The sequence below is a fragment of the Euprymna scolopes genome, chromosome 19 (genome assembly GCF_053919585.1).
Source record: "Euprymna scolopes isolate OS-2025 chromosome 19, ASM5391958v1, whole genome shotgun sequence".
NCBI classification, from domain to species: domain Eukaryota; kingdom Metazoa; phylum Mollusca; class Cephalopoda; order Sepiida; family Sepiolidae; genus Euprymna; species Euprymna scolopes.
The window spans coordinates 145145322-145164950 of NC_136500.1; the positions used below are offsets into that span (position 1 = coordinate 145145322).

The window sequence follows — 19629 nt, forward strand, 5'->3', positions numbered from 1 at the left end:
ACTGGTTTTCTTTTTTTTTCTATAATATCAGTTTTCTTTTTTTATATATATAATACTGGTTTTCTTTTTTTTTCTATAATATCAGTTTTCTTTTTTATATATATAATACTGGTTTTCTTTTTTTTTCTATAATATCAGTTTTCTTTTTTTATATATATAATACTGGTTTTCTTTTTTTTTCTATAATATCAGTTTTCTTTTTTATATATATAATACTGGTTTTCTTTTTTTTTCTATAATATCAGTTTTCTTTTTTTATATATATAATACTGGTTTTCTTTTTTTTTCTATAATATCAGTTTTCTTTTTTATATATATAATACTGGTTTTCTTTTTTTTTCTATAATATCAGTTTTCTTTTTTTATATATATAATACTGGTTTTCTTTTTTTTCTATAATACTGGTTTTCTTTTTTATATATATAATACTGGTTTTCATTTTTTAAATATATATATATTACTGGTTTTCTTCATTTTTCTATAATACTGATTTTCTTTTTTATATAATACTGGTTTTCTTTTTTTTTCTCTATAATACTGGTTTTCTTTCTTTTTTTCAATAATATTGGTTTTCTTTTTTTATATATATAATACTGGTTTTCTTTTATATATATATATATATATATATATATATATATATATATATATATATAATACTGGTTTTCTCATTTTTCTATAATACTGATTTTCTTTTTTATATAATACTGGTTTTCTTTTTTTTTCTCTATAATACTGGGTTTCTTTTTTTTTTTCAATAATATTAGTTTTCTTTTTTTTCCTATAATACTGTTTTCTTCATTTTTCTATAATACTAGTTTTCTTTTTTTTCTATAATACTAGTTTTCATTTTTTTTTCTTTTGAAAAAAAAAAAAGCGGTTTTTCTTCTTTACTTTGTTAATCTTAATGAATTTTTTGGTCCGTTTGTTTTAAATCAGCTGGTCTATTTCTGTCTCAATCCAGAATTCCCCTCTTTGAGGAGCTGTATTTTCCCTATATTAAAACTGACTTTGTGTTTAACTCTGCCCACATTTGGAGACAAATAAATAGGAAACAATTACAATTATTATGAAACTGATTTTAATCAAAAAATTTCATTGCAATGGAGAGTTTGTGTGTGTATGTTTATAACCAAATCTCAGTATTGAAGTGAAACATTGTGTTAAATTACCCCACGGCCTTTATTCACATTAAGTTGATGATGATGATGGATATGCATCTCTGCAAGTGTCCTTCATATATTTTAACGAAAAACTTTAATTGGATAACAAGTATGTAAAAACTGGCCAACGATTTCCTTTCCCACCACTTTCAGCTGAAAAATACAGAAGTCTTGCTAATGCCTACAATGTTAGCTGAACGAGATTAGTGATAAGATAAGTGATCGGTCAGTCTTACAAAACCTTCAAAAAAAAGTGAAGGACATATAGCAATATTCACAGTGATCCTCACCCATCATCTTCAACAAAATACGAACATAATTTTAACTAGCATCTGCATTAGTGTTGGGACTATTAATCGGAATCGTTAATTGGAAAAATCGGCACTTTTTGGGGTATCAGAACTGGTATTGGAATCAGAAAGAAATTGTGGCTATTTTCTGATGCCAAAAACGATTTTTTTTTTAATCTTTTTTTTTTTATTTGCTTTTGTTTAAAACAAAATCTTCCACCGCTGGTCATAATGATAAAATAATAAATATTTATTGATTTTAAACCGTAAAACTAAAATCAATTAAACTAAAATCTATAAGATCACCCACCGCAAGTGTATTTTTACATTTAAGAAAATATTTGCATATTTTGCATGTGTTTTTACGGTAATCAGGGAAAAATACCAACTCTATAGTAAAATATTTAGAGATTTATAAAGAATCGGAATCAATAATTGTATTGAGATCGGGAATTTAGTACAGAATCGGTAATTGTATCAAAATCGGTAAAAATATTGGAATTGTCTGGTTTCCTTCCTTTTTTTCTGTAATACCGTTTTTTTTTTCTATAATACCATTTTTTTTCTGTAATACCGTTTTTTTTTTCAATAATACCGCTTTTACTTTTTTCATAATACTGGGTTTTTTTTTCTATAATAGCGGTTTTCTTCTTTTTTTTTATAATACTTTTTTTTTTCTATAATACTGTTTTTTTTTTCTATAATACTGTTTTTTCTATAATACTGGTTTTTTTTATAATACTGTTTTTTTTTTCTCTAATACCGATTTTCTTTTTTCTGTAATATTGATTTTCTTTTTTTTCTATAATACTGTTTTTTCTATAATACTGTTTTTTATCATACTGTTTTTTTTTCTCTAATACAGATTTTCTTTTTTTCTGTAATATTGATTTTCTTTTTTTTTTTTCCTATAATGCTGGATTTCTTCTTTTTTTTTGGAACCGATAATTGCATTGGGATTTGGAAGTTAGTGCAGAATCGGTAATTGTATCAGAATCGGGAAATATATTGGAATCGCCCCATCACTAATGTGCATGCTTGATAACTAATGATAAAATTATGAAAATATTATTTATTTATAGCCTTACCCGTCAGTTCTTCTTCAATGTCTGGTGCCTCTGTGAAGAAAATATACCATAGAATATATGAGATATGTAAAATAATTAAATGGTTATGTTTTCCCTTTGGATCTTGGTAACCCGACAAATTGTGCAGACGAATTCTTAGACATTGTCACGTGTCATTCTGTTGCCAATGAAGAATGCAATAAGAGAAAGTGCATTTTTATTTAAAAGTTACCAGGGATCCAAAAAGAACACATGGGACAAAGTGTTTTCTGTTTTCACATTCTTTTCACAGAGCACAATCATTGCATCTCTCTGTCGCCACCAACGTATTAATCCTCTTCAGCAACAATATTTACTGGAAGCAACGACAAAAATGAAACACCAAAAGCAATCATGAAAATATTATACTGGAAAGAAACAGTTTGTGATGCCTAAAACAATGTGAAAACAGACTGAACCCTAAACGCATTCATTAATTAAAACCAGGTCATTTTAGTTACACAGAGCCCTAAAAACCTTTAATCTTGTATGTTTTCCCAGCTCTCCTAAACTCTAGCTCAGTCCAATAATACTAAACAGGAGGTAACAGTGGCTTAGTGGTTAATTACTTGGACTGACAACCATGCTGTGCCAAGTTCAAATCAATTTCATTTCACAGAAACATTTTCAATTGGCAATTTTCACATGGTTCTTTCTATAAATACCCAGTATCTTTCTAGATGTTGGACAAACGAAGTCCACCATAAATAATCTGATTCATTCAGAATGAATAAATGATGCTCAACGAACAGCAACGATAACATAGACCTATCCTAGATTTTTCACTCGTTTGTTCTTCTGCTATTGGTTTTTCTTCAATACTTGTTCCTGATATTTTTTAAATCATATTTACATCAAGGTCACTTATCTATCTATTTTATATTCTATGTCTATAACCTTATTAGTATTGGTTATGAAGTAGTGCTAGACTGTGTACTATTTAGGAGAGATGGAGAAAATTTTCAAGTTATGTAAGCCATCCATAACTAAAATCTGGTTCAACAAATGAATGCTTGTACGAAATAAGTGTGCTTCAAGTGTTCAGTATTTCAAATACATGTGAATAAAATCATTCATAAAACTGTACATCCTTATTATTCCTGTAATAATGAGTGAATTCTAACCGTGATATGATTTGGTATATCTTTGTGTTTTTTATGTCGAGATGATTTTTACTTATCTGTGAATATGAGTCATGCGCATGCGTAATAAATAAAAAGGTGCAACTCGATGATGGAATACCTTTCATTCATAAAATAACTAAATTGATTCGTAGAAAAATATAGAAGAATCTAATAAAAAAATTGAGTCATTCCCATATTTTATTGCCTGTATAATATAACTCTTTTTTTTAATTACATTTTCACCTCAAAGAAGGCACATTGCCATTTTGATGTAGGGGGCTACTATCAGGAACCAAAGTTGTAGGGGTATCACGTAGGGAGTTTAGCAGCAAGATGTCTGTTCACATTACACTTGAACTTCAGCATGTCAGTACAGTTAGGGAAGCAGAATCCCGGAAAAGAATTCCAAAGTCTAGCAGTTCTGGGGGAAGAAGCTATTAGAGTAGAAGGCTTTCTTAGATCTTGGGATTTCTACTGTGTAGGGGTGGGACTTTGCTGCTTGTCGGGTTTGTCGGGGATATTTTCATCAAGGGAGTACAAGGGCTGGCTTGTAGTTCATCAGAGCATCCACCATAAAAATACTTGTAAAACAGGCAGAGGGATGTAACATTTCGCCGATGGGACAGAGGCTGAAGCTTAGATGACAGTTCAGGACCTATCAGGTTGGTGACTCTCTTTTGAACCCTGTCAAAGACTGAGAGACTAGTAGCAGATGCACCAGCCCAACTATGTCAGCAGTACTCCCAAGTAGAATACATGTTTCCATTCTTGCTACAGTATCGTTATAACAATGTTGTATATCTCCCAAGTAGAATACATGGGTGAATGGTGGCTTTTTTAGAGGTACAGGATACTTTCAGGTGTAAGTAACTTTCTAGCATGGTAGAGAGAGCCCAACTTCTTCGCAGCATCCTTGGCAATGACCTCGATGTATCTATTCCAACTCATGTTCCCTGTGAACGTTAAGCCAAGGAGCTTGAACGAAGACTAGTATAATACAACCTCACCTGCTTCGGAAACTAAAAAACAGAAGGATAAATTACATTCTTGTATTTATTACAACCCGTATAATGCAGCCTTCTCTATATCAAAATGAATAGAATTTAATCTTTATTCATTTAACCACCCAACCATAAAGATGTAATTTTTCACAATATTAAAGAATAAAAATGAACCTTTTGTCTTTCTTAGAATTTCATTTTGGAAACTAGTGATATAATATTTAGTCCACGCTCATAACATTAATTTTATCAAGATAGGACAAACCTGTAGCGGTCATGAATAAAAGAATGACTTATTTTCTCTCATGAATCAATATCAATATGTTAAGTGATTTGGCCACATACTGACTAATTAGCTTACAAGGATATTGATTTGTTTCATTTCTTTTCAGATTCAGTAATGGCGTTCACTTAACCAGAAAAGACGTTATGTGTGCTTGAATTTGTAAAAACTGAATCATGGACACTTGTTCACCGAACATTTCGCAAAAAATTCAGAAACCAGAAACCAGAAAGGAAGTCCATAGTGAGATGGCATGATGGGTGTTTATGCCCAGCTAAGAGAATGGGACGTCCCTTCAACTTCAAAAGATGTGACTGAACAAGTTCGAACTGACTTCCAACCGGCAAGAATCAAACTATCAGTCGGATGTGTGTCGTATGATCAATAGTGTTCATACTGAACATCTTTGAAAATTCCATGAAAAACTTGAGATTACAAGTTTTTTTGAATATACCAAATGCTTTTTATAACCTTAATAGTTCTCAAGATATTTAATGGCAAAATGTGTCCAAGAGTTTTAGAACACCCTGTATAATCCTTTTTTTTTTTTTTAACTTTTTTTTTTTTCAGTCAGCTATCCCCTTTGTTCTTTTATTTGAAATTTACAAGATATCTTTATAGGATAGTTTTATAGTTTTTCCTTTTTTTTTTTCCTCAAGATTGTCTTCCTAAGCATCATTTAAGACTGTCTTTTTTTAGGATGTTTTCATCAGGTATCTTTGCTAGTGAGTGAATGCAGTCATATAGAATTTATGGAAATATATCATTTGTTTCTGAAAAGTTTCATTTACTTGACGGAAGGATACAAAAAAACGCAATTCCGCATCACATTAACAACTCAGATGCCAAAATGATGAACTGAGTCTCGATGGGTGACACAAATCAAATAATTGAATGACCTCCACAGTAACAAATTGCTGATATTTCCATATATTCCATTGTGTCTAAATCATTTGTAATTTCTGTATTACAGCAGTTACTTTAATGCTGCCTTGAACAACCAACAGAATGCATACTTTGTTGATATCCACTCATAGATACTGCAATTAAATATACAGTTGGTATTGCAGAATAGATATCATCAATTGTTTGGTTTCTTGATACAATAGGGCGCATTTCAAAACTCACATTTCCCTTTGGTTTGGGAAGACAAATGAACCATTATACTTGATTTTGGTATCTACTTTTTAATTCTAAAATTATTTTCTAATCGACACTTAAACATCTTTAAAATCGCATTGCAAAGTAAACATTATGTTAGCCATTTTAATTCATCAAAATCACTTTCTTTTGCCTTTTTACCTTATCTTTCAAAGATAAATCTTGGACAACAGGGATCACATTATATTTCTCCCTACACCATACATGTTCTTGAGATCTTGGTTTAAGTCATCCAACTACTTTTGTTTCAGCCTTCCTCTTGGCCTTTTCCCCCAGGGGTTTCTATCTTGAATCTTATTTTTTGCAACCTATTATTGTTTGCATGTATTTTTGCATTTAGCCTGAAAGCTGCTAATTTTGTGCCCATGAAAAATTCGAAAGTGATTTTGTAGCTTCCAAAATTTTGATTAGAAAGCAATTTCTGGCTTCTAAAAGTTTTGAGATAAAAGTCTACATGTAGCAGCATTCACCTACGTGGGTTCAACCGGCTTCCTTCAAAGGAGGAAGTGTCAAGGTAGTATTAATTTCACAAATAGTATCAGTCACTTGTATATCCCAGTCAGGGAAGATGATGTTGGTAAGTTTCTCCAGTTCTTGCAGGGAGGTGTTGACGCCCTCCTAAATATAGTACCTGGTATTTCCAAATGGTCACCCACCTGGGACTAACCACGCTCAATGTTGCCTACCTTTTGTGATCAAACAAGAACGTCAACATGATTGTACTGTATATTGTTCACTTCGTGGCTAGAATAATAAAAGTTTAAAGATAAAAGTCAAGTATTATCATTCATTTGTGCTCCTTAATCAAAGTGAAAACATGTATTTCTGATAGCGCCCCTGTTGTATCAAAGAACAAATCTGTGTAAATGCGTGTAAAACAGAAATAACAAACGATTTAGAAGAGTATTCATTCATGCAATATCTGTGCAGAAGAAGGAAACTGCATGTTTCCCGAATGATAAACCCTTACCAGCTGATGTTATCACTGATTCGATAATCGGTTCTGCAGAGAAAATAATGAAAACACACATGAAATAACCAATGCGAAACAAACCACCTTTCTGGGGTTTCTTAACGTTTCCACTTCGCTTCCAGTTATCCCTCCCCATGTTAAGAATGGTTTTCTAAAAAGCCTTCTTAACGTGTGGAAGGGGGCTTAAACGAAAGGTGCAAGAAAAAATCCATTAAAAATGAAGCAGCAACCGGAAGTAAAGTGGAAACAGTAATCGTAAACATAACCAAACACTTACTCTTCAAATGAACCTTCTCCATTATTGCTATAAATTTATTAAATTCTTTGAATTAAAAAAAACATAATAAATTGGCCGACATACCTTATTAATAACAATTATAAATTAAAAAATGTCTTGTCGAGATTCAAACCTCTACATAAATTAAAAAAAAAAGAAAAGTGAATTAAAATTGTATTTTAGGACTAAAAATGCAATTTAAGATAAACAAGTTGTATTATTTGAATTCTTCAGACTACTGTTCCCATCTTGAGTATTATTTTCACAAAGTTTTAGTTAATGTAACTCTTAACCTTCTTAAGATGTATCATATCAAACTCAGTAATCTTTCTATCAAACTTGGGAATCTTTCTGTCGAACTCAGAACACGGAGTTTGACAGAAAGAGGAATTTCAAATGGCACCTTTTTATTTAATCCATGGGGTAGCATGCTAATTGTTCTGTCAACCAAGACTCGATAGAAATTTTGAGGTTCACTCGTCAGTGTGAGTGACACTTAAAATACAATTGTGAATTACTTAGGACTTCTACCCCGCCATAGCTGATGGAACGAGAGCATGCTACCTCCATGGATTAAATAAACGGCTCGATTCTGAATCCCGTGCAGATTCACGAATTTGATAGAAAGATTCCTGAGTTTCAATAAGATTCACCTGAAGGATACCGGACGATCGACCAAAACTTTGCAAAAATAATACTGAAGATGAGAATAGTAGTCTGATGAATGCAATTAACATAAATAACTAATCCTTATCTAAAAAATTCAGAATTGTAAGACCAACGATGTTATCCAAAATCCGTGCAAATTTTTTGTTTTCAATGGTGCCCCTATTCTACAATTTGAACCCGACAATTTAACCTCTTTGTTTTCCTATTAAAAACAACAACCAATAAAATATTTTCAAATCAAAACAATAAAATACTTTGAATTCTCAGTATTCAGCTTCTGACTTACCTTCATAAAGATGTGATGAAGATAATAATTATAAAAATGTAATAAAAGAAATATTGGTAGGTAAAATGCAACGATTGGATTATTGTTAAAAACAGAAAAAAACATGTTGGAGGAAATAAAACTTGGCGTTTCTTGAATCCACCACTAAAACGTGTAAATAATATGCTGGTGTTATTGTTGATTTGAAAATTATTTTATATTCAAAACTTTTAAACATCATTATTTTTCAGACATAAGTTTGTAAAGTAGCACTTTTGCTGATTTATATGCAAGCAAACTTATACGGTCATAGTGTTCTATACAAAAGATCACTTCATGGTGGTGGTGTAGGTGAGAAGCATATCTGAAGGCAGATTGAAAATGCTTGATTTTCAGAGATTGTTTAAAGAAATAAAATCAACTATATAAAGATAAGTTATAGAAAGCAATACAATGATACACAGTGATCACCACTTATCAAGGCCCGGAAGCCACTCAGGGATAAGGGTTATTGCAAGTACATTACGTTAGTGTGGAGATTTGATGAAGTGTTTACTTAAGGGGGCGGTTCATTAGGAATTTGTTAACGTTGGACTTGAACACATCCAAGTTGTAGTCCGGTGGGAAGCAGGCAGACGGAACAGAGTTCCACAGGCGTGCAGTTCTAAGAAAGAAGCTTTGTTCATGGAATCTGCGTTTTGATTTAGGCACAGATAAAGAGTGGGGGAAACTTTTGACAGTGGATTCAGCTAGACGGGTGTTTTTTATTAACAGAATTTTAAAAAGTTTCTAAATATTTTCACGAATTGCAAAAACAAATCTCTTAGCATTTAATTTTCTCATAGATCGTTTTGTATGTTCTTTTATCATTTATTGTTTTCTTTTTCTGTCCCTTCTCTCTTCTTATCCCCATCATATCGTCCTCCGATAAAAAGTGTTTTTTCCACTTCTTATCTCAGAAAAATAATTTCCCCATTTCTAATCTGAATATTTTCAAAGTCGATGTAGTCTTTTTTGCTTTACATTTGTATAATGCTGACTTTTTCTCCTCTTCTGACGAGAAGAATTAAGCTTCGAAATACCATGGCCTAAAGGGGGGTCTCTCTTATTCCTCTTTCGGTAACTCGTATTGACTTGATAAGATAATAAAGTCCATATGTAACTTTATGCTCTATCTTCTGAACTTATTCTCCCCTCCTCTCCCTCTCTCATATATATATATATATATATATATATATAGTGTGTGTGTATATATATATATATATATATATATATATGCACACACTATATATATATATATATATATATATACATCCACTATATATATATATATATATATATATATACATCCACTATATATATATATATATATATATACATCCACTATATATATATATATATATATATATATATATATAGTGTGTATATATATGTATATATATATATATATAGTGTGTATATATATGTATATATATATATATATATATATATATATATATATATATATATATAGTGTCTGGATATTCCTAAATGGTTGCTGATCAGACTAAATACTGCTTAATTAATTGGTGATTTAATGAGAATCAGTGTCTCAGCCAGATTATACTCCAACATCAACCCTAAATTCAGGTTTGCAATTGATATTTCAAGGATTGTGATCAAGATCTCAAATTTCAATCCTGAAATTCAGAGGGGCCAGTTAAGACCCTAAATTCAGTCAAACCCTATTTACCGATTGTAGAGCAGTAAAAATATATGCCTTACAATCTCATCTCTCATCTCCATCATCTTTCAGGCGCTTCACCACCGAATCTACATAACTTTTCCAGTTCTCTCAATCTCGCATGGCAGTTTGTAGCAGGTTGTCAATGTAGGTCATTCTTCTTCTGATACGGTTTGGGTGTTCATTTGTTGGTATCCAGAGGACTAGCTTGTGTCTCATGCAGTGACCAGCTACTCTCATCCTTCCCTGCTGTACTTTTAGTGATACAGCTGGCAGGTCACCATAAAGCTGTTGGTTTGTCTGTATGGCTCCTCCATGATATATTGAGGGCTTTACAAATGTCTTTTAAAAGTTAAAAAATTTTCACTCAAGCGAAGAATATAATAATTATCAGCTCAACACTTACGATTGCACAAAATAAAACCGGACACTTATTTACATTCATAATGGTGACGATCATTTCAAGAAACAGCCAAAAACAGTCATCGTTTGGTAGGGGAAAAGCGTCACAACTTTGGCTTGTGGGTAAAGAAACATTAAGAAAATAACTAATATTTTCATAATCGTCAACAATTAAATTAAATAAAATGATTATTTAATTTAACGGCTTGGCATTGTTAAAAATATTAACCATTTCAAATGAAAATTTATTCTTTATTTTTATACTTACAACACAAACCGAAGTAAAAAAAATAAAAAATCCCCTCCCTAATTTAATAAGATAAACATGGTTTAATGATACAGCAGGAATATAGTAGAGAAAAAAAAACAAAACAAAAACAAAAAAACTTTTTCTTTGGTTGAGCAGCAAAAAAAAAAAAAAAAAAAAAAAAAGAATGATAATACCTATAAAGTTTAATTCTAGCCCAAAATTATTATCAGTTTTAATTTCACACTAAGCAAGCCATATTGCTACTTTGAATGTAAGGGAGGGGGTACTATTTGGAATAGTGTCTAATTCGCTGGGAATTTTTTCCGAAATATCATAGAATATGAACTTCTATCTGCTCACACTGATGCACGTCAGAACACAATGTAAGTATAAAATGTAAATAAATACAGTAGAACCCCGAGATTCGGTATTAAAAATTAGTAACAAAATACAGTACAGTATATAATACACATGTATATAATCAAATAACATTATAAATAACACCGTGAGGCGGGGCAAATACTGTAAGCAGGGACCGGGAAAACATCGTATTCCACATCGTAACCTGAAGAAAAAAACATATCCTAGGGCCACCGTATCCCGGGCTTCTACTATAAATAAAAGTTTGTATGAATTATATTTATTAATGGTGATTTTTTTTTTTTACATGGGGGTCACCACTTATCAAGGCCCAGAGGCCACTCAGGGATAAGGGTTATCGTGTGTACAGTAATCAATGAGATAGTATTGTAGTAATCATTAGTATTGGAGATTTGATAGAGTGTCTTACTTAAGGGGGCGGTTTGTCAGGAATTTGTTTATGTTGGACTTGAAGACATCCAAGTTGTAGTCAGGTGGGAAACAAGCGAGCAGAAAAGAGTTCCACAATCGTGCACTTCTGAGAAAGAAGCTCTGCTCATGGAATCTACGTTTGGATTTAGGCACAGATAAAGAGTGGGGAAAATTATTGACAGTAGTTTCAGCCAGACGGGTGTTTCTCGTGAAAGATTGGCGAGGGGGGGACGAGAGATTGGAGCTCAGACGAGCACTTGCCATGGAAATAACGATAAAACAAAGACAAGCTCGCAACGTCTCTTCTGTGGGAGAGAGGTTGCAGGAAAGAGAAAAGGGCATCCTCCACCAAACCACGAAGTCTATTTTGTATTCTGTCAAGGTAGGATAGGCTGTTTTTAGCAGCTCCTGCCCAGATGTGGCAGCAGTACTCCATCCTTGGACGTACTTGGCTTTTATATGTAACGGATCGATACGAACTGAAGCAAATTAAGATGTATTCCAAAGTAATACATCTTAATTTGCTTCGTATCGATCTGTTGCATCTCTGCTTTTTATTGTATTTTATACATTTCTTTTATATACTAGACATTGCAGACTACATTACATTACACTTAAACATTCCATTAAATTTCAAAGAATTATTTCTTTGTTTATCCTTTGCTGAATCATCACTTGCTAAAAAAAAAAATTCAGGCTAGAATTAAAGTTTAAAGGCAAAAGTGAGACATTATGGCTCATTTGTGCTCCCAACCGAAATAAAAGCAATATTTGTTCACCGCACACCTGTCATATCATTGAACCAACGTAATAACCTTCAAAGTTCTTTCTTTAAGACCTCATTTCCTCCATTAAAATTATTAGAGCATGACAATGCACATTCGTCATTGAGGTTTCAAACCTCCATGTTGATACGCATTTTAATTGTCTGTAGTGTTGATAATTATGACGATTTCCCAGATTTAATTGTTAGCATTATTTATTAAGCAACAATTTCGCCAGGGAAAAGAACCCACAGAAATATTAAGTAAAAATGCATACCAGATTAAAACACTTTTTTTCTTTTTTTTTTTTTTTTTAAATAATGTACTAAAACTACAGGTACTTGTACAGTTTAATCAAGACATTAAAAAAAATGAAACTATTGAAAAAAGGTTATATCGTACGTATCTGTTTTGGACTGAAGATCTCAAAAAAAAAAATTCACTTAATTTGATCGAGTAGTTCTCTTTTTTTTTTTTTTTTTTTACAGCGGAAAAACATGTTTTCATGACAGCATGTTGAAGGTGGACATCTTGAATTTTTTGAACACGCCATGGGGAGATAACTCAATTTAAAGTGCCAACCCTCCCTCCCCATCTTTAATACTAGCTTTTCTTCCTAAAATATCGAACCTTTTGCTCGGTATCATAAATTGTGTTCTCGCTGTAAAAGAAAAAAAAAACTACTTGATAAAATTAAGTGAATTTTTTTGCGGAGAACTTCATTCCATAAAGGATACGTACAATATAACCCTTTTTCGATATTTTCATTTTTTTTAATGTCTTGATTAAACTGTACAAGTACCAAACTACATTAACACAGATCCATGCAAAAAAATGTTTTAAAACATTTTTAATTTAAATAATAGTTTTAAAAATGAAATCAAGATTTTACCATAGTTTACATTTGGTACCAGATGCCAACATGGCCGACAAAATCTAAAGTAAATTTATAGTTGTCTTATATCCAATGAGTTTCAGCATAAGTGCACTTTAATTCATCAGAAGTATTTTTTCTTTCGTTTTTAAATAATTCTAGGGAAAAGGTAAGAAAATACAAAACTAATGCTTTTTTTTTTCCTAACCAAACTTTTCTGGTAATTCAAAACAAGTTCAATAAATGAAGAAGAAAAAAGTAGGGGTTTGTATTACTGTACACATAGATTCGAAAAAGTTGTCAAAAAAACAAATATATAACAAATAAATGTTATCAAAGGCAAGATAAGTTACTTTTCTACCAAACTGGATATATTTTTTGTGTTTTTATTCAATGTAACATGTTTATTCAGCTCGAAAAGCATACAATGTTTACCCATGTATTGGAAAATTCAAAATGGCGCCCGACTTTCTCTTTAACACGGTAAGTTTGAGAAAAGGGGTTATAAATAAAAAACTAGACAAAATACTGTTAAAAACTCGCTCAATATATGTTACCGTGACATAGGTTGATATATATCCGCCATTTTAAATTTTCCAATACATCGGTAAACACTGTATGTTTTTCGACCTGAATAAACATGTTACATTAAATATAAACACTAAAAACATATCCAGTTAGGTAGAAAAGTAACTTATCTTGCCTTTGATAACATTTATTTGTTCTATATTTGTTTTGTGACAACTCTTTCGAATCTATGTGTACAGTAACCCCCCCCCCAAAAAAAAATTGCTGTCAGGAATTACAATAGCTTTTACTTTGAATTTATATCTAAAAAACTACTTGTCTCTGCAAAATTTAAATAAGATTTTCTTATTCAGCATAGTCGAAAACCTATGTGGTCGCCATTTTAGTGGAGATGTAAAAAAAAAAAAAAATACCAATGCATTTATTTGAAACCGAATTATATTGCACAAGCATCATATTTTCCAAATAAAATAAATAAAAAGAAGTGGAATCTAATTCAATTCAATTTTTAATAAGCCTGAAGAAACCGGAAGTAAAAATAAGAAGACAATATTGACTATACAAAATTGGGTAAAACTATACAAACACCGTGACAGCGAATTAACCCTACCCCTAACCCTAACCCCTAACCCTAACCCTAAACCCTAACCCTAACCCTAACGCTGTCACGGTGTTTGTATAATAATACCCAAAATTGTAAATACGTCATAAACTGGAGATGACATGGTTTTAGGACTAATTTCTCAAGAATATTGTCTTTAAAATCTTACTAATCCCGCCGGTATATTCCTCGAGGCAAGCTTGGCAAACTTCTCTCTAACCCTATATCACATAAAAGGAACTCTAATTAAATTATTTCACATATTTTCTATTTTTCGTAAAATTTTATATCACGACCATGTTGGATTTTCAGTACCTGAAACGGAATTGTTGTCTAAATTTTAAAACTACCACAATAAAAAATCGAATGCTCTTTCGTGGAACATTTTTGCACACATGCTAGTTTAAGTAATTATTTGGATGAAACTGGGTTGTATACGTCAAAACAAAAGAGTTGTTGGTGCTAGTTAAGATGGAGTCGACAAATCTATTTTTTTTTAACTATGTAGTTTTTAGCAAAAAATAAAATTTAATTGTCACGTCGAAAATAGTAATATATCCAGAAATTACGAAAATTCATGGAGTAGAACAACTGCTATATGTTTTTGTTTAAAACAACAACTTCTAAAAAATCAATTTGTCGAGTCTATCTTAGCAATTTTAATTTTAATATCAATTGCAATTCGCGTCTACATGGATAAACGCGAAAAAACCCCCAAAAAACTCTGTTTAAATATTAAAAGTAGTTTTGTGCTGCTGTTTTTGTTATATACTAAATAGGGAATAATTTAATCCAGTTATTAATATGCATCTAACATTGAGAAAAGCACATTTGAAAAATGGGTACTCTTGCATAATTTGACCCGAATTCTCGTGAATTCCCGTCAAGCATGGATCGAGGGAGACCGGCAATTATCGGTATCAGCCGAGCGAGCGTCGCAGACTAATGAAAAAAAAAAAAAAAAAAAAAAAAACGGAAAAAATGCAAATAATCAAAAATTAAAAAAAAAAAAAAACTTACCTTGAAAAATGAAAATATGTTTGTTTCATTTTAGTATTTAATTTTTTTTTGTGTGCAAAATATTTATCAACAGAAAGTTTGTTTGTTTGTTTGTTTGTTTTTCCTCCAAGAAAAGATTTTTTTAAACCGTATAATTGTTAGGTGTAAGTATAAGTTTTTTTGTTGTTTTGTTTTGTTTTCTTTTTTGTAACCGTATTTTTTTCTTCTTTTTTTAAACTTTTATTTTCAAGACTTGTTGTTCAGTCAAGTTCTTTTGGTGGCACTGTCCATTTGTACATCTCCAGGAGAAACCATCCTTTACACATGATCTTTTTTTTTTAAGTAAACATTTGTGTACATTTGTGTTTACACATGTTGCATCTCATTTTGTGGGGACAGCAATTTCTTCTCCAGACAATATGAGCTTGTCTGCATCGATGTTTTCATTTCTTTTTTTAATATGTATAGATTTATTTTCTTGCCTGTCATTTTTTTCTGTTTGGCGAGTTTGAAAATATATTTGTTTGTCAGCTTTTTTCTTATTTTTTTTATTTTTATTTTTTGGTTTAGTCGCTTTCGTCCAATTTTAATGTCGTCTGCCTCCATTTAGATAGCGCCTTTTCATTGGGCTAATCAAACTCCCAAAAAAGTCAATTAAAAACAAATAATAATAAATAAATAAATAAATAAATAAGTGACTAATCAGAAAATAAAAAGTCACCCCGCCCCCTTAATATCATCTTAAAAATTACTAAAAACATAACAGAAAAAAAAAAATTAAATAAATAAAATAAAAAGTCGCGTTACGCTCGGCTGACACTGATAATTGCCGGTCTCGCCCGATCCATGTTTGGCGGGAATTCACGAGAATTCGGGTCAAATTATGCAAGAGTATCGAAAAATGGCAACGTTATATGACAGTCGTCGAAGAAAAACAATGTTTACTGAGTTGTGTAAGAAAGTTCGTCGTTGGTTTTCGGTAGTTTCCGTTTTTTCCGAACGCAAATTATCCCAGACCTTAAGACTAATGACAAACAACCGCAGTTCGAAAACTATTCTCGAAATAAATAAAATAGTTATTTCTCACAGAAAAAAAAAGTAAACATTGCATGTTTTCTAAAATGTATTTTCAGTGTTATACATTATAAAATTATGGTATATATTATAAAATTACGGAAATAATCGTAAACTAACGATAACGTTTCGTACTTTTTCGGAATGAATGGAATTGTTTAGCAATCATAATTTCAATAAAACTGTTCAATTATTAAAACAAAAACGAAAAATATTATTACAATTAACTACGTATAAAAATTACATCAAAATAAATCAAAATAATTAAAAACTGATAACTGACTCCCATGATTCATTGGTTTAAGTAAATGGCGTTATTACATTGTCGTCTGCTTTTGGTTTCTAGAAAAATGTCTAAAAATTTGGTGAGTTATTTTTGCTAATATGATTTTTTTTTCCAGAACATTTTTTTAAAAATAGGCATAAAAGTAATTTGTGCTTATGTATTTTTCGTACCGCATTATTTTTAAATAGTTTTCAGGTTAAATTCAATATGAAATTGTTAGGTGGAAGCATAGATTTGTTACAAAAACACCCACCCCTCCCAATGTTAAGAATGGCTTTCGAAATAATAACGTTATTATTTCAACGAGGTACCAAAAACACATTTAATTTTTACTGAAATACGAAGTTTAAAATGATTTAACTAACTTATTGATAGATGCTTTGTATTTAATTCAAAGGAAAAAAGAAATTGCCTGTTAAAAATTTTGTTTATATCCTTATTTCATAAATGATAGAAAATATAATTTAATTGAAATATTTTTTAACGCAAAATTCAATAAATTTGTTCTGTTTCTGTCTAATAATGCCCACTGTATGTACAATGTATTGTTATCTTGAACTTTTCAGCTTTAAACTGGCTGCCATTGAAACAATGTCGTCGTAAACAAATTAATTCAAGTTTCATAACAATTTGATTCACTCAATAAATTAATCGCTGAACAATATCGTAATAAGCAAATCAAATCAAATCAAATAATTGGTAACGCTACAACAGAACACTGTTAATTAAACTGCTGAAGCGAGTACCTGTAAATGAAATACCCCCCCCCTAAAAAGAATGAAAGACATAAAATGTGTTTGGTGGTTATGTTTTTGCAAACCGCCATGAAAAATTTATTTTTTGATAAATTAAAAAAGCATTAAAAAAACACATTTTTTAAAACTTTCTTATTCCTATTTACAATGTCTCCCCACGAGACAGAGGTGGACACCAGGGTCGTTTTTTAATGTGCAGAAAAGGAACAAAAATAAAAATTGTCTCAGTTGTGAAGGATTTCTCCTCCACTGACAGAGAACAAGAAATTGAAGTGCAGCATCTGAAGAACAGATGGTATTTATTTGCTCCCCCACCGAGCAAATTAGGCACAAGGCCGATTTTTAATGTGAGGAGTGAAGGGGAAATGGGGACCAACTCCCCGGGGAGTAGGGGAGTTGGATAGTGACAATTGGTATGAAGGGTTGCCCCTACATTTACCAAGGTCTTATATGTGGGGTCACCCCCACATATGGTCTTTGCTAGTCATAGCTTGCAGCATCTGAAGAACAGATGGTATTTATTTGCTCCCCCACTGAGCAAATTAGGCTGATTTTTAATGTGAGGAGTGAAGGGGGAATGGGGACCAACTCCCCGGGGAGTAGGGGAGCTGGGTAGTGACAATTAGTATGAAGGGTTGCCCCTACATTGACCAAGGTCTTATATGTGGGGTCGCCCCCACATATGGTCTTTGCTTGCAGTATCTGCCGGAACAGATACTACACTTTGATCTTGACCCGCTTATTTGAAAGATTCCTAAACGATGTGATAAGACACCCCACTACGCCCGTTTGCATGCGAACGTATCATGTAAGAAAAACACTACCGAAGACGGTGAAATGGCACAAAAAATGTCCCAAGGTCTAGGGGTTCATACCATACAAACGGTAAATTTGCGGCGGGTTTGATTATCAGATTTGTTGTCAGCGACCTCGAATGCCCCTAAAAAATCAAATTAGAGTAGTCTGTGTTCTGTTGTAGCGTAAGGTAACATTTACCAAATAATTAAACAATAATAACCCGAACAATACTTGTTATATTATGTGACAATAATTTGATATATAATTATATAGCAATAATAATTATAACAGTATTTTTTGTGTTTGATTAAACTCTTAATTGAACCCAATTTTTATAAAACTAGAACTAATTTGATTAAAGTAACTTTGTAATATAGACACCTCCACAGTTTTGTGTAAAACTTCAGCATTTTACACAATAACAGCAACGTCATCATTTTGTGTGTTTACTATTGTGTGTGTCAATTTATATGGATGGGCATTGGCGCTATAATGGTTAATGGAAGTAACTTCTTTTTTTTTACTATTGGATTTTCAAATTTACATTGTAAAACAAATAGTTTTTTTTTACCGAACTATACAGACGAGAAATTAATTTTAACGTCTTCTGTTGACACATATTTTTTTTTTTTTTTTTTCACATAGGTATCACCAAATTATCAAGGCCAAGAGGCCACTCAAGGATAAGGGTTAAAGAGTGTACAGTAGACATTGGACAATATAGTAATCATTAGTAATGAAAATTTGGTAAAGTTGATAACTTATATGGAACGGCTCATCAAGAACTTATTTACGTTAGACTTGAAGACAACCATATTGTAGTCAGCTGGAAAGCAGGAAAACGGAAGACAATTCCACAGGCGTGCAGTTCTAAGAAAGAAGCTTTGTTCATGGAATCTACGTTTAGGTTTAGGCACAGATAAAGAGTGGGGGGAATTATTGATAGTGTTTACAGCTAGACGAGTATTTCTTGTGAAAGTTTGGCGAGGGGGGACCATAGATTGAAGCTCATTTGAACACTTTCCATGAAAATAACGATACATCAGAGACAAACTCGCAACATCTCTTCTGTGAGATAAAGGTTGCAAGGAAGAGAAAAGGACATCTCCTACGAGGCTACGAAGTCTATTTTGAACTCTATCAAGGCAGGCCAAGTCCTTTCTAGCAGCTCCTGCCCAGATGTGGCAACAGTATTCCATCCTTGGACGTACCTGGCTCTTATATAGATAGAGAATAGCATCAGCAGTGAGATATCTACCGGATCGATAGAAAGATCCCACCATTTTTCCAGCGGCCTTGGCAACAGATTTGATGTACGTGTTCCATTTAAGATCAGGAGTAATGGTCAAGCCAAGAAGTTTGTCAAAACTTGAGGCCTCCTGAAGACGAGAGCCATTCATTTCAATTGATGTCAGATGTGGATCAGAATGTTGATGATGTAAAGAGAGAAGTTTGGTTTTAGATGCATTAAAAG

General features: G+C 31.9%; 1 protein-coding gene and 1 long non-coding RNA gene across 2 annotated transcripts in view; both read right to left on the reverse strand.

Annotated features, from left to right (window-relative positions):
• LOC145240384 (uncharacterized) overlaps nt 1–19629 on the reverse strand; it is a 569837-nt gene that overhangs the window by 254244 nt on the left and 295964 nt on the right. The window lies entirely within an intron of this gene.
• Nucleotides 620–17864, reverse strand: LOC145240034 (uncharacterized). Its single transcript, XR_013862476.1, has 2 exons — nt 15264–17864; nt 620–2568 (listed from the first exon to the last, which is right to left on the reverse strand). It is a non-coding gene; the product is annotated as an uncharacterized LOC145240034 (long non-coding RNA).